Source organism: Diadema antillarum, unplaced genomic scaffold, assembly GCF_040938485.1.
Source record: "Diadema antillarum isolate AM-2024a unplaced genomic scaffold, OU_Dant_1.0 seq00000028_RagTag, whole genome shotgun sequence".
NCBI lineage: Eukaryota > Metazoa > Echinodermata > Echinoidea > Diadematoida > Diadematidae > Diadema > Diadema antillarum.
In genome coordinates, this window is record NW_027271144.1 from 51,632 (window position 1) to 67,660 (window position 16,029).

The window sequence follows — 16,029 nt, forward strand, 5'->3', positions numbered from 1 at the left end:
AGGTGGAGATCGTTGGCAGAAGTGGGCAGAGCGTCGACTGTTGGCATGCAATGTTTGCGTTGCGGCCATTGAGATTGCATGGCTTGGTAAGACTAAGTGCTTGAATAGACCTTATACTTCAGAGCCTCTTTTCTCAGTTACACACTTTTCCAGAGTCTATTCAAATCATATACCCATTGGATATTCCGAGCACACAGAAAGTGAATTGCTAAAAAAAAAAAAAATGCACTTTTAGTCAGAGTTCAACCTGTGACCTTTGACTTTTTAACCTCCAGGGACTTCGTTAAAATTCTAATCAGAATATCTCTGGACACCTTATGTTGTATGCCTGGGCTGGGTATAAAGAAATTTCATCAGGCAATTTCCCCAAGATGAATTATAAATTGTAATAACATTTAAGATGTGAGAGATGGTTTGTAAGGACAGGCAGCCAACAATCCCAAAACATAATGCCTCCACCACAAGATAAACCCTTCCTGAGCCCATTTCATAAAAGATGTTAGGATAGCAACTCTTGCTGGAATGGCAACTTCCAATAGCAACAGCCAATCAGGAAGCTGGATTCTTGTCATTACTATGACAATTGCCATTCCAGCAAGAGTTGCTATCATACATGTATAAACTTTTTATAAAATTGGGCCCTGGACTGTCCCTTTATACAGTTGAACCTCTCTTATCCGGCCTCCCTTTATCCGGATCTCTCTATTATACGGACGCAATCTCGCCATGATTTTTTTTTTTTATAATTATGGGAGGAAAGGGGGATTCCCAACTCCTTGAGAACTCCTACATAAACACACATGAATTACATATACTTGATACATTTCTTGATAATTATTTAGGTAAATCATCCTAAGAATTCATAAAAGAAAATGATTTCATTCTTGCAAACACGAACCTCTATTTTGGGGTCTGTTACTGAGTGTAACAATGAAAAGGTTGCAGTACTACTACATGTGGTACTAAAATGGGCTACATCAGTACATGTATAAAGCATTGAGTCTCCCGTATCCGGCCAAATCCCTTATCCGCATGAGCCCCGGTCCCGACTTGTCCGGATACGAGAGGTTCAACTGTATAGAAAGTTTCAGCAGTCACCTCCTAAACCTCTCTGATTGAAAATACTGAATGAATGATTACTGACCCATGAAAGAATGTCTGCAAAACCCAACCAAAAGAATGCTGCTGTTGTCAAACTTCTTGAGGGATTATCTTTAAAGCTCTATCTAAAGAAGAGTACAATTGCTTGTGCTCCTTAAATCTCTTCATCTTTCTATTCACAATGTATTTATAATAGACTTTGCATTCTTCTCTCACAGTGCTTTTATTGAGCCTCCAATCTGAGTAGATATAAAGCAACAGCTTAAATTCAGTTCAGGCATTACCACCAATGGATCCTCTGTGCATGCAAGAGTCACACACACACACACACACACACACACACAAATTCACTTTTCTAGCAAGTGCTTGACTTGCCTCTTAGAGAAGGCAGGGGGAACCCATTATTATGTCAGTAATGAGTCCAGGAAATGTGGCCCTTTTCATCCAAAAAAAAAAAAAAAAAAAAAAAAAAGAATTCTCATTATTTTCCTGATCTGACATCAGAAACTGAAGCAGTCTTCTCATCCATAATAGTGGCACTTCAACCTTAAAAATTTGTAAATTTTGAGCAGATTGTCAAATTTTCCTCAACTGGGTGTTCTATATGTACCAACATTGCTGCATTCACTCAAGCCACATGAATGAAGGTGAACTTGTCCTTTAATACAAAGTTAGTCTTTAATCATACAGCTCTTTAAAGGACAAGTTCACCTTCATAAACATAAGGATTGAGAAAATGCAACAATATTAGTAGAACACATCAGTGAAAGTTTGAGGAAAATTGGACAATCGATGCAAAAGTTATGAATTTTTTAATTTTTGTGTTAGAACAGCTGGATGAGGAGACTACTACAGCTTGTGAGTCATATGCGTACAACAGTATAAAGAAAATGTAAAAGAAAATTCAACATATTTTCACTTTTTTCGCATAATAAAAGAGCACTTGACTTGCCTCTTTCTAAAGGCAGGGGGAATAATATTACCCATAACATTTGTCGGTAACGAGTCAGGGGAATGTGTACTTTTTTCAAAAGATGGAATTTTGTGAAATTCTCTTTATATTTTCCTTATATTGTTGTACGCATGTGACATCTAAGTTATTCATACACTGCAGTAGTCTTCTCATCCAGCGGGTACTGCACAAAAACTTCAAAAATTCATAACTTTTGAACGGATTGTCTGATTTTCCTCAAACTTTCAATGATGTGTTCTACTAATATTGCTACATTCTCTCAATCCTTATGTTTATGAAGGTGAACTTGTCCTTTAAGTTTCCTGTCCTACGTTAGACCTTAATAGTTTAACCACATGATGATATTCTTTTCATTCTTTAAAATCTTTAAAAAAAGAATAGATTATAGATTCTCGACATAAAATCCACAGTAGGTTTACCATCAACTCATTAAAGAAGAAATCTGCTCAAGAAGTTGTTCAATTTTTAAAGACAAAAAATTTCCCTGTAGAACTGTGCAAAATCGATCAAAATCGGATTTAAAAAAAAAAAGGAGGTTTAATATGACATTCTATTTTTTTTTCTTCAGACAATACTTTGTGACCAGTTGTTGATTCAAATCAGCAAGTAAAATGTCATGCCTTCTTTCTCTTATTATTTCATACAGAAATGTCACCAATCTCATATTTCACGTGCATAAATATAGAACTTGCCTTAAAACCATTAAAAATACAAAAAAAAAAACCAAAAACAAATGTTACCTCTGCCATATTTTGGTATGGAAATATGCTTTTACCCATTAGGCCTATTAGCTAGAAATAATTTTTCTGAATTTCATATGGAACATGAATGAAAAATTGTGAGGGCATGACATTATCAACTTGCACATTTGACTATTCAAAAGGACTGCATGGTCAAGAAATGTTTTCTGAAAAATGTTGAAATTCAAATGTATCTTTCTTGTTTCTTAAATCCAAGTTACATGTATCATTTCAGGAACATTTTGTAGCGATATCTTTCTTTCATAACTTTATTTTGGGGGTGAATTCCCTCTTTATATTCATCGGGGAAACAGCTTAGGACTATATTGAAGCACTGGGTGGTTGATATGATAGGTGGACTTTTTGGGCATTTCTTCCTCTTCTTAAAAATACTCAACATATTCCATCTGGAACCAAACGAGGAGGAAGGGGGGAGTGCCCAATATTGCTCTGTTACTTAGTGTTAGTCCTTATAGCTCGAATCTGAAATCTTGGTTACGGATAGGGCCTACTGTAAGGTAGCTGTCTAGGTGCCTACATACTTTGAATTTGCTGGCAAATAAAATCTGAAAAAAAAGTGAGTTACATTTATTTTGAAATAATTAAGAGCCCAAACCGGCTTCTCTCCATTAGCCTGACCAGACTCCGTGCAAAGCATACAGCAACTGGGCTGTGTATAGGTCTAGTTACTCTCCGTATTTAAAGCTTTTATTATGATGCATTATGATACATTTTTCACCAGTCTCCCTGGTACCGAGGAGTCTGTGACTTTGAATGTTTTTAAGACAGATAAAAATGTTAACATGCAGCCTTGTAGGTGTGGTACAAATGATGTGGATCATCATCACTAACTACAAATGTACACACAGCCCAGTCGCTGTAAAACGTGACGCAATGCGGGCTACATCATCACCATCATTTATCATCATGCATTCTCGTGAGAGAAAGGATCAAATTGAAAATTGTGTTTTAACAAACATTGTGTTCTGTTTGATGGTGGTGCAATCAAGTTTCTCAGCTTCGCGCTTCAAAACGTGTGATACTAGGACCCAGTCAATCTACTACAGTACACAAGCATTCTACATGTTATTATTTTTATTTTTTAAGTTCTATTAGATCATGTAGATCTAATGTTACGCTACAGACATTGTAGTACTCTCCCCAGCATCTACGTCTGTGTCACTCGAGTGTCAGAAGAAGTTCTACAGAGCTAGGGCTATGTTTGACCGACAAGTCTGTCTAATTCCGCGAAAAACTTCTCATCTATAATAATGACATTTGCTGGGTCAGCTCAGTTTTAATTCTGCGAAAAACTTCTCATTTATAATAGACACTAATGACATTTGCTGGGTCAGCAGTTTTAATTCCGCAAAAAAACTTCTCATTTATATTAATGACATTTGCTGGGTCAGTTTTAAACTGACCCAGCAAATGTCATTATTATAAATGAGAAGTTTTTTAAATGAGAAGTTTTTTTGCAGAATTAACCGTTAGAAAGACTTGTCGGTCAAGGGCTATGGGGGCTAGGCCTTTCTAACATTTCGATTTACAGATCTTAAGTAGAAGTCGGTTGTCCATATTTCCTGTCAGACAAGCGTCAATGAAGTACTTACGGAACCTTAGTAGCGGGTAGTAAAACCAGAAGACACCAGCTTCCAAGACGTCTTTCATATACCTGATTCAGATACAGATAAGACTTGGGCGAAGCAGAGCCGAGGAGCGTGTTTCAAGTTGTGTTTCTTGCAGCGAGAAGCAGCACAGCCATGCAGTTATCGATCTGAATATTGTTGTCGGGGATCCCAGAGAGTTCTAGTTAGTACATTAATTTAAAAAAAAAAAATCCAATTACTAACGCTAAACTCCTCCAGACAGACAGATTTTTCTGTCTACGCAACCAGCAGGCATCAAGCAGCATAATGATAGCTGTACAAGTTTGTAGGCCGAAGATCGGGCGTTCACATTGTGAATTACCAAGGAGCTTCATGAAGCTCCCTTCAACTGCCCTTGGAATTACCCGGTCAGCCCCATCAGACTGGAGGAGAGCCAGGCCGGCCAGCCAGCCAGCCAACAATAGGCTAACAATACGATCCGACGAGCAGACGATTACTGTTAAAACTCAGTCCAAAACTCGTAATGTTGTTGTTGTTGTTGTTCTTTTTATCGCTGATAACTATCGAAGACATCCAAGCAGACAACACAACCCACCTCCTTGGATAAGCCTTTTCAAAGAGCATCGCATTATTCACGCTGAATACTGTCTTACGTCATCACAGACAGCTCGTTAGCGTGGAAAGTGGTACCCAGAAGTACAAGTTCCTCACTCCTCGCCTCTAGCTAGCTCAGCTCAGCTAGCTCACCGGGCCAAGGAGGTGGCATTTGCGGATCCAAAGGGGGGCTCACCGGGCGCGCGCCCCTCTTTATTTTTTTCTTAAAACAAAAGAAATGAAAAGGAAAAATGGGGGCGCGTGTGGCCCCCTTTGATTTTGTGAAGGCGCCTCCCCTTTTATCACGGAATTCCCGGATTCGTCCCTAAACTCGATCAATAAATATAAAATCTGCCTAATTAGGTTCAAGGAGCTGGAGGTATGGGTACAAAATACATACTCTATACTTGTATACCAGGGGCGGATCCAGGAATTCCGTAAAGAGGGGGCGCGTTTACAAAATTAAAGGGGGGCGCACGCACCCCCCCCCCCTCATTTTTTTTCTTTTTATTTCTTTTGTTTCAACAAAAAAATAAGGGGGGCGTGCGCCGGTTGGGGTCCTCCCTGGATCCGCCCCTGTATACAGTATTTTCTCTCTCTCTCTCTCCCTCTCTCTCTCCTTGGGAGTCTTTTTTAGTTCTCGCAGATCGACGGAGAATAGATAGTCACATGGGGTAAAAACTACCCTCCTGATTGGCTCAAACTCTTTGGTATAGGTTTATTCAGTCGTTCATCAGGGATAGGCCCTACAGCCAACCGGAGTGCAGGGGCCGGTGCGTAGGTCAGGAAACGTATTACTAGTATACCTTGATTAGGCCTATGGTGATGAATAGGCCTACTCAACTGGGCTCAATTTGGTCTCCCTTCCCCCCCCCCCCATTTCATGCAAAAGAAGAAGAAGAAGAAGAAGAAGAAGAAGAAGAAGAAGAAGAAGAAGAAAAGACGAAGAAAAAAATGCATTACGGCGATGTAAAATGGCTAAATGTCAAGGTATCTGTCATCTCTTTACTGCGTGTCCGTCTTCATCAGAAGTTAGATTGAGGATTTCTAGAATTGAAATTGAACGACCGGGTGCAAATATATTTCATGGGATCTTTGAAAATCTTTAATCAAAAGGTTATAAATTATGAACGGCTAAATTACAGTACATTATTCTGTCGCGTCTTGACCCGCGTAGGCCTATATGTGTATTCCTGTCTTCTTCATTTCGTGTATAGGCCTAAGTTTGTGGATATAATAGGGACCGAAGGGGAGGTGTGTGAGGAAGTGTCCCCCCCCCCTCCCACACACACACACACACTGGCACACACACGATGAAGCATTTTACATTTTTAGAGCTGAAATTCAGCGATCTGGTGCACACTTTTATGGTGAAATATTTGTGATTTTGAAAATAAGAAAGTGAACACAATTTTGTTATCAGATGAGATTTGAATGGCTAAAGCATGCTGGGCTCCCAAATGCCGGGGTATCTGTCACCAGTCCTGTTATAATCCGTATTTTATGGTGAGCGTTCAATGTTCATGTTTAATTGAAGAGGGGGGGGGGGACGGTCCCCCTTATCCCGCCTTCCTTCTTGAAAGGCTATGAAATAATCGTGGTATCCGTATTAATATGATATCCTCTTCATTTGCATGAGCTTTTTCATTGTATTAACTTTGGAGATGAAGTGAAAATGGAGGCATTTCCCATCTGCCACTTCCCAGTTACGCGAGGGAGCTTTTGCGTTTTTTATGATACACAGGGTGGAAATAAACGAATGTCCCCCCTCCCCCCTCCCCCCTCCCCCCCCCCCCCCATCATTTTTGTTTTGTTACCTTTTGCACATGTTCCCAGATACATTATTTTTAAATGCTGGAAAAAAAGAAAGAAAAATAAGCGATATTTAGTTTTAAAAATCAAGACAGCGGTTCCCAAGAAAGTCCCAGGAAACTTAAGGGGTGGGACATGATTGATTGTCTTTGTTGACAAAATGCTTGATGCTTCCCTCTCTCCCTTCTCCGATCTCCGCAAACACGCACCGTATATACGCATCCGACGCACCCCCGGGGATGGGGGTGGGGGATGTTACAGGCCTGATATTGTGGTCCGGATGGCTGATATCTGTTTTGACCAAAGGGGTCATGATCCTCATGCACTGTCTATAGCTACTCGTAAAGGGTGAGTAAAAAAAAAATGTCGCTATAGGGTCATATGGCGACTGGTATGCCTGCGCCATAATGCATGGTTCTCACAAAGTCTACACCTGGACAATGTGTGACGAAAGTTTATGCATCGAGTAATTGCCAAGGTATTACAGGGTAAAAGTGCAAGTTAAGTATTAATAGAAAATGTTTAAGATTTTACTCTGGCCTTTGACCCTATGACCCTAAATTCCCAAGAGAATCACTGTCAGGCAGTACATGCATCATACTCCGGATCATGATTATACCTTGACCACTTATGAGAAATGGAGGAAGAACTGAAATTTAGCATTTTAGCTTCACCTTTGACCTTTTGGCAAAAACTTTTCGCAGTGAATCTCTATTTGGGCAGTGGCTGATCCAGAGGGGGGCGCAAGAGGCGCACGCCCCCCTTTATTTATCGCTAAAAACAAAAGAAAGAAAAAGAAAAAAAAAAGAGATGAAACCCGGAAGTGGCACCAGAAATATTAGTTGCGCCCCCCCCCCCTTTTACAGAATTCCTGGATCCGCCCCTGATTGGGTAATACTATTGTATACACTAAGTTTCAAGAAAATATCTTCAGGCATTGCATATAGGGGGAAATGGTGACATTTTGAGCATTTGACCTTGACCTTTGATCGTTGACCTTGAGCATGTGCACCCAAAAGATGATAGGCACAACTTAACCATCTCATACATGCCAATAGATACCACAGTTTTTTTAGTTACGCTATCCACAAAATTAATTACGGACGGACGGACGGACGGACGGACGGAAGGAAGGACGGACAACCCAAAAAGATATAATGCCTCCAGCGTTACTTCGCTGCGGATGCATAAAAATCAGCCATAAAATCAGCCAAAAAATGTTATTATGTTTTGAAAGAGAGTTTATCATTCGGTATCATTTTGGTGTGGTATGTGTTCACACATGAGAATGAATTGGATGAATTTGCAAGAGCGCAAAAGTCGACTCGTGCAAGAATGTGACGTTACAATCATTCAATAGTTATAACTTTATCAAAAAGTATACCATGGAATTGTATAGGTTTGCCCTGCCGTTCTCATTATTTTATCATTCAATTTCATATTAGAAGAATTAATTTTCGTCAAATTTGCTCTGGCGTCAAAATACGGTCATTCAAAATCGCTTTTTCTTCGTTTAATATTGACTAATTTGACAACCGATTTCCGACTGCGCATGCGAGCACATTTTCGGCAATGGTTATTCAACTTCGTCTCCACCTGTCGCCAGCTCTTTCCGAGTTGTTCAAGTTCGGATATGGGCAAGCAAGTTCATAAAAGGAGCATTCAAATTAAACCTGTGCCAATGGCCATTAAAAATACTAACTTGCTTAGTAACTTGTACTGCGTTTTAAACTGAATGTTTAGAATGTTTAAATGTGGATCATAATAATACACGACGATGCAAATAAGTTAGTATGTTAAAGATGAAAGAGCAGAAAACTGTATTATATTATGGTGATCATAATTAAGATAAAGTTGTCAAATGAAGATTTTAAACACAATATTGATCTTAGTGAAAATAAAAACGTAAATTAGAGATAAAGACAGCCATGAGATGACATGACGAAACTATGATTTTACATTGAAGTTTAGATTACAATATGTTAAGCACAAGAACACAATGGGTGTTCAAGATTAAACAAATGCTGATTATGATAATGAAATGGTAGTGGTAATGGTTTGTTTGAAAATTCATTTGCAGCCATGGAGATGGCTGAATTGCAGAATTTTGTACAATACACGCATCATATTTTATTTTATAATAACATACATAATCATGCAATCATTCTTCAATTAAAATATAAAACTATATAAAACACACCTGGGGGGCGTTTCATCAACGTGTTCGTCGGAGGTTTTCACCGACAAATTTGCTATCAGCCAATCAGACGAAAGGATTTCAGTAGCTTTTAACAGTTGTCGGTGTAAATCACCGACAAAAAGTTTCATAGAAAACGGTCCCATGATGACCAAAAATATCAAAATCAACCAAATACACTTACATTGAAAGATCTGCGAGAAAAACGAATGCATACACAAACTTATAGACCAAAATATATCAAATATACACAAATCATTATACTTCGCCAACAACTTTCAAATTTTGTTTATACTTGTACTGAAAAAAATAAGGCGGGCAGTGATGACATAAAAGATATTAAACACTTGTGTATGGAGACGGAGAGAGAGAGAAACACAGAAGGGGTAGGAAGGAGATAGCAAGAGAGATAGAAAGAGACAGAAGAGAATAAAATAATGAATCTATTTCGTCTTCATCTTGTATTTCTGTTAGAATCATCATTTCAATCCATATAATCTTTTAACATTACTATCTTTTTAACAATATTATAATTATATCATTAATGATCACAATTATACAAAAACCGAAATACCTTATACATTATAAAGGGTGGGCTACGCACGCATATGCAATAAGCATACAAACATAACAACATTCATTTATATTTCACATTTCAATCATTCTCATAAACACAATTAAGATTATTATGTAATAATGATCTGAATAGTACATAAGCTCAATCAATATCACACGATAATCTCAATTTAACTCATTATCATTGTTAGAAAAAAGATATGCGTGTTATAAAAATTGCACGGTCTTGAAAAAAATATTGTCAATTATAAATCGTATGATAAATATAAAATATAAGTTTTATGAATGCAGGTGTGCAATACACACAAAATATGTGGATCAGAAAAAAAAAATATTTAAAAAATCGCAGAAAATATTGCAAAATCATAACATTCAAGAGTAATTATTGCACAACAGGAGTATTGCAGAAGTGTAGCTTACTAAATTTCAATCACATATTATGACCACTGCTGGACAAATGTAAGATAAAAATCAAAAGTCACATTCAATGACTAGCTGGACATAATCACTGTTGCCTATTCATAAGTATAATACGTGCATTACGAAATAGAATGCTCAATATTGTGAAAATCTTGCTTAAAATTGAAATTGAAAGTGCTTTTCAGTGCTTATCGAGCTCATCACACTCATGTGAATACACAAACTTGGAAATCCATGCCCAGACACGAAATTAAATGCTCACAGCCGAACTTTAAAGGGACTGTACAGTACTGGTTGAGGTGGGGATTTATGTTTTGAACATTCCTAAGTGAGTTAATGAGAAACTTCTTATGAAATATGAAATAGCATGTAATTTTAAGAAGGATTCAACGTCTTGATGAAAATTGGTCTTCAAATGACTGAGATATCCAAAAAACTGATAATGATAAAAGGCGACAGGCCACGCCTTTTATTCGGATCTCTTTGTTTCACCCTGTTTTGGGATATCTCAGCCATTGCAAAACCGATTTTCATAAAATAAACTTGTGATACCCCTTAGAATTGCATGCTATTGGACATCTCATGTTAAAAGCTAAATCCTCACCTCAACCAGAACTGTACACACCCTTTAACTTGCGGCCACTATTTGGGTGCAAAAAATCACCCCCCCCCAAAAAAAAAAAAAACAAAAACAAAAAAAAACAAAAAAAAACAAAAAAAAACAAAAAAACAAAAAACAAAAAACAAAAACACACACACACACACACACAGACACACACACACACACACACACAAACCAAAAACAAACAAACAAACAAACAAACATAAACAAACAAACCAAACAAAATTGGCCTTGAAAATACGCCAATCATAATCATTAATATAATCTTATACAAGCGCCGCCCTGAAGCTGCCGCAATCTCATCGGATTGGCGTTAACTCGCCGTAGATGGAGTACTCGTGGTATCCATAGAAAGGGCCTGGAAGGTGATTCTCTGCTGTACGAGGAAGCTATACAATTCCAAAATGATTCTATTCAACGTGTGTAAGGTCCTGTTTACCTTTGTTAACAGTGATTTAAATCGTAACTGTATACACGGTTTAGTCTGGAAACATCTATTTTTATTATAACTATTGTTTATATTTTGGATTATATTTAACAATACTTAACATCGATTGTACCTATTCAAATTTTACAGTGATAACATGATAATAGTAAAATGATAACAACAATAATAACTTGAATAACAATAATAATGATAAATAATAATAATAATAATAATAATAATAATAATCATCATCATCATCATCATCATAATAATAGTAATGAACACACACCACACAAAAACGCTATATTATGCTTGTGAAGTGCTTGACTTCGTATTGATTAGTGTAAATAAACTATACATTTGCAATTTGTTCATTTCATTTCATTTCATTTCACTTCTCATCAGCGACGAACGCTCTGGAATTATAATAGCCGAGAGATGCTTTCCATGAGTCCATAGGCAGGAAACGTAAAAACGAAGAGTTTGTTCGCAAAAACCGATAAGTCCATATTTGCCAAATGGAGATATTTGCGATTAAAGGTAAAGAAAAATAAAGAGAATAATAAGAAAATTTTTGCTTCTTTTGACCATAACTTCAAAAATGTACCTTTATTATGTAGTGACCAATATATCATTTAAAAGGTATTATTTTTTACTTTATGACAGAGATCGTAGTTCGAAATCTTCAAAAATGGACTTATCGGTTTTTGCGAAGAAACTCTTCAGAAACTGGGTTTACAAAAGAGTTTGCAGAGGATATCAGTTCATTTGTAACAACATCAATAACAATGATAATAATGATAATAATAAAAACAATAATAACAGTTATTATTATTATTATTATTGTTATTATCATTAATATCATTATTATCATTTTTATCTTAATCTTTATCATTAATACAATTTCAGGGAATCTGTCTTTGAACACTTTACCCCAAAACTATCATCAAAAAGATCATTATTAATCATAGCACACAAGACTGTATGGTGTATAGGTTTGTGCGTGCATTCTAGAATTTGCGTCTTTCATGATTATCTTTTTTTTCTTCAATCCAATCATTCAATTGTCAGTTATTTCCATCTTAGGAAAAATTGGAACAAAATACAAAGAATATATACATGACACATTTTTGCATCTTCATTTCGTAAGAAATAGGTGATATAAGGATAATAGGCCTGTGTATGTCTTTATATGCAATTTCCTATAGAAAAGTCAAGAAGTGTAATGCACACTTTGAAATGTTGACAAAAATAACACAGTGCATATTTAAAAAAAAAAGGCAATTCAACTTTGGAGGGCTACTATTTTATAATTGTCAGCTATGGAGAGTACAATGTTGGTTGTGAGGAAAGGGGAACTCTTCCTCTTCCCAATGATATACCTAATTACTGCTCCTGATATACCTTGTTCCTTCACCATAACACACAAACTTTGAAAAAAAAAAGCAATTTGTCATGGTTGTCTTTAAAGTTCTTGTGCTCAGTCATGCATGACATTTTGTCAACACAATAAGGTAACAATGAAAAGAAGAAGAGTTCATCTTTCCTATAACATTGTGCTTTCCATAACTGACAATAATAATATAGTAATCCTCTAGAATTGGATTTTTTTAACGTATATATACTGTATGATAATGAGGCACTCCGTGAGCGCAGCCAACCTCTGCCAAGCAGCACATCCATACACGCATATTATTTCCCAATATAAAAATCTTTTGTTCACGTTATCAGCTTTTGACCCTTTTCGCCAAAATATTAAGAATCCTTCAAAAAATCATAAATATTCCCGAATCACTATATATCAAATATTATGTTCCTGTTATACTGTGTCATTATCAACTTTTCTTGTAAAAGTTTCATCCGAATCCGGTCATAATTTTTATCTTTTAAGTCATTTTACAAACAGACAAACAAGCAAAGAAACGACGACGAAAAAAACAAAACAAAAACAAAAACAATGATGACCTCCTTCCGCCCCTTCCGCAAACGCTTCTGAAAGAATCATATACGATGCTGGCAGTTTTGCGAATGAAAGCGGAAGGCACCCGGAATGTTTCATATTTGATAAAGTTGTCGGCAAATCATGCTGTAATATTGTCCTTGCTCATGTTTTTTTTTTTACCACTCCCGTTGTATATGTGTCTGCGCTGTCTGGCTACGATTAGCATATTCTGGGGTTATTTCGCGCTCTTCCTGAGTGATGCCTGGGGCACTCCCATAGGAATGTCTGCAGTCGGTCCTCTGAGATTATCAGAAATATGAAACTGGACAAGCCGATTCGCACACTTTTTTTCCCCGCTTTTGACGTGGACAAGATGCAGAAATTAATTACAGAAATTGCTTTTGCTGGTTGTCCGCACCCTGGCGGACGTCAGCCCTTGGTCGTGGGACACCCCTCCTCCTACCTCCTCCCCCCCCCCCTCCCACGCGGGAAAATTCGTGATAATTACAGTGGCGGATCCAGAGGGGGCGCAACCGGCGCACGCCCCCCCCCCCTTTATTTTTCGTTAAAAACAAAAGAAATAAAAAGAAAAAGAAATGAAATGAAACCCGGAAGTGGCACAAGAAATATTAGTCACGCCCCCCCCCCCTCCCCTTTACAGAATTCCTGGACCCGCCCCTGAATTATGTCCATACTAGGGATGGTGTGTTTTTCATAATATTATTTCTTTCTCCCCCCCCCCCCCCCCCCCCCCTTCCTCTCGAATCTCGGAAGTGACTGAAAGAGCTGTAGGCCTACATGTACTATGTACGTGTATGTATGGTGGCCCTGAAGATAAGAAGGGCCTGTCTGGCTCACCTGACGGTAAGGTATTGCCTTTATAGTCCTAACCCCAGTCAACCGGAGGGACTGTGTAAGCTGTTATTTTCGCGAGGGTTTAATTTTCGCGAATTTCGCGAATCACAGTTGGTCTCGATGCGCCCTCTAAATAGTGCAATAACTTCAAGCGTATGGCCTTGTTATTCGCGAAAATATCTGTACGCGAAAATAACAGCGTATACATCTTTCGTCTTCCGTGAATTTCGACTTACACATGTTAATGCCCATGGGCAATACCGGAGATCAAGATCAGAGAAATTCTGCTTTAGGGTTTTGTTGGCATCACATTCAGTTCAGTGAATAAATTCTTCACACTTTTAGTGATGCTGAGAGACAGGTGTTACAACGGTGTTGACAATCAATACCAAAGTTGGCAACTGGAGACTTTTCCCAAATTCTAACCTCTTCGATGGCTTAATTGTCTGTGAACATTTTAGGAGATCACCGTAAAGACACGTACAGAAACATTGTGAACTCTACTTCGACTATTCTCCATACAGCAGCCCATTTATGAAACAAACAAAAAAAATGGAATGGAAATGAATGACTATAATCATTATGCATTAACACTGTGCGGCCATTTCCATGATGTGAATGTATGTTATGCGTTAAGCCCTATAACTGTTATTGTCATTTTCATTTGGATGAATAACGATAAATAATAATAATAATAATAATAATAATAATAATAGTAATGGCAATAATAATAATGATAATAACAACAACAGAAATGATAATGATGATAATAGTTATGTTCAAATCTTATTGCTCGGCATACATACTTTGATTTCCAGAAATTTCGGCACAAATTAAACATGATCACAGGTATATAACATCCACATTTTCTTTATTCTAAGCCTATAACAGCGGTTAAACATAATCTCTATACTTGTTAAGTGTCGTATACCTTGCGCACATTCTAATGTATATGAAGTAAAAGTATGCTTATGATAATATGATTCCTGATCTATTCTGCGTTATTGAATAGAATAGAATTGAATTGAATAGTCGGGTTTTTTTTTTTTGAGAGCTTTATTTATATTTCCCTGCAATTTCTGGCCATGATGTTAATTGATACAAATACCACATCGCATGAAAGAAGCAAAAATGGAGAGTTTTATCTTTGTTCTCCTGACATTACATCAGCTAGACTTCCAGCAAAATTTTAAAAAGCAGATTCGTTTTGAAATTCTTTGTTTTTCCCCACAATGTCACATTTCTTAATCATTCCCATTCTTCTTAGTCCGACATGAATATTTCTTCGTCTTTTTCGACCTAGCCAATTTTTCGACCTGTGTGAGACTGAGGTCGAAGGTTCCTCGCTACTGCATGGATGCAATCATTGTATTGGAGGTTTATTTTGGTTGTCGACTGAAGAGGGCTTTGCACTTGTTGTGTGGGGCTGATCACTGAGATCGAGAGTGCACGGTGACGGCCACTGTGGGATTTCGCGTACGGGCGGGTGAGTGGTAGCAGCTTCAAGCTAGGGCACCTGTTCTGGGATCTGCAGCATCTAGCATGCGCAAACGTGAAGGTAACCGCCGCACCGTTCCATGTCCTCCGTATCGATCCCGCCTCCCGCGTGAGTTGGCATAAATTCTAGACTAGAATCTATAGCTACCGGTACTCGTTTTAGCAAAGATCCTAGCAGTACTAGCATCTTTGGTTTTAGCTATAGGCCTACGCCGCCAATAAACTGTGCAACGTCGATCCCACTCGAACCGCGAGCCCACAATAATCCTCAAGGTTCAACTTCAACTCTTTGTGAGCTTCACACCACGCTCGCCCTGTCGACGTCGTCGGCCTGGCTCCTCACAGAGCTGCAGAGCAGAGCTCAGGAAGCAAGGCTGGTCGTTTGCAATTGCATGGCCTTTTGATCAACGAGACCGTGAACAAAACGGCGTGATTGATGTGAGTGGTCATCTTCTTTTTCTTCTGTTAATCCTGCCTACTTCAATCCTGCAGAGTCCTGCAGATTTACATGCGTGTGTGCGTATCATCATAGGCCCAAAAGGGCACCTGAGACTCTGAGAGTGTTGTGCAAGTGCCTGGTCCGTAGTGGAATGGATGGAATTGGAATGTCAATGAGGTGCATACTCTATAGACTGAGTAGCATGGTGCGTGAAAACTTCTCAT

At 38.0% G+C, this 16,029-nt stretch overlaps 1 protein-coding gene across 4 annotated transcripts in view; it reads left to right on the forward strand.

Moving 5' to 3' along the window:
- The first annotated feature begins 15,331 nt into the window (after positions 1 to 15,331).
- Positions 15,332 to 16,029, forward strand: part of LOC139725235 (ATP-binding cassette sub-family C member 9-like) — a 45,772-nt gene continuing 45,074 nt past the window's right edge. For all 4 annotated transcript variants that reach the window (XM_071636325.1, XM_071636326.1, XM_071636327.1 and 1 more), the window contains exon 1: positions 15,332 to 15,804. The gene's annotated coding sequence lies outside the window, so the exon portion shown is untranslated. The remainder of the gene's footprint in view (positions 15,805 to 16,029) is intronic.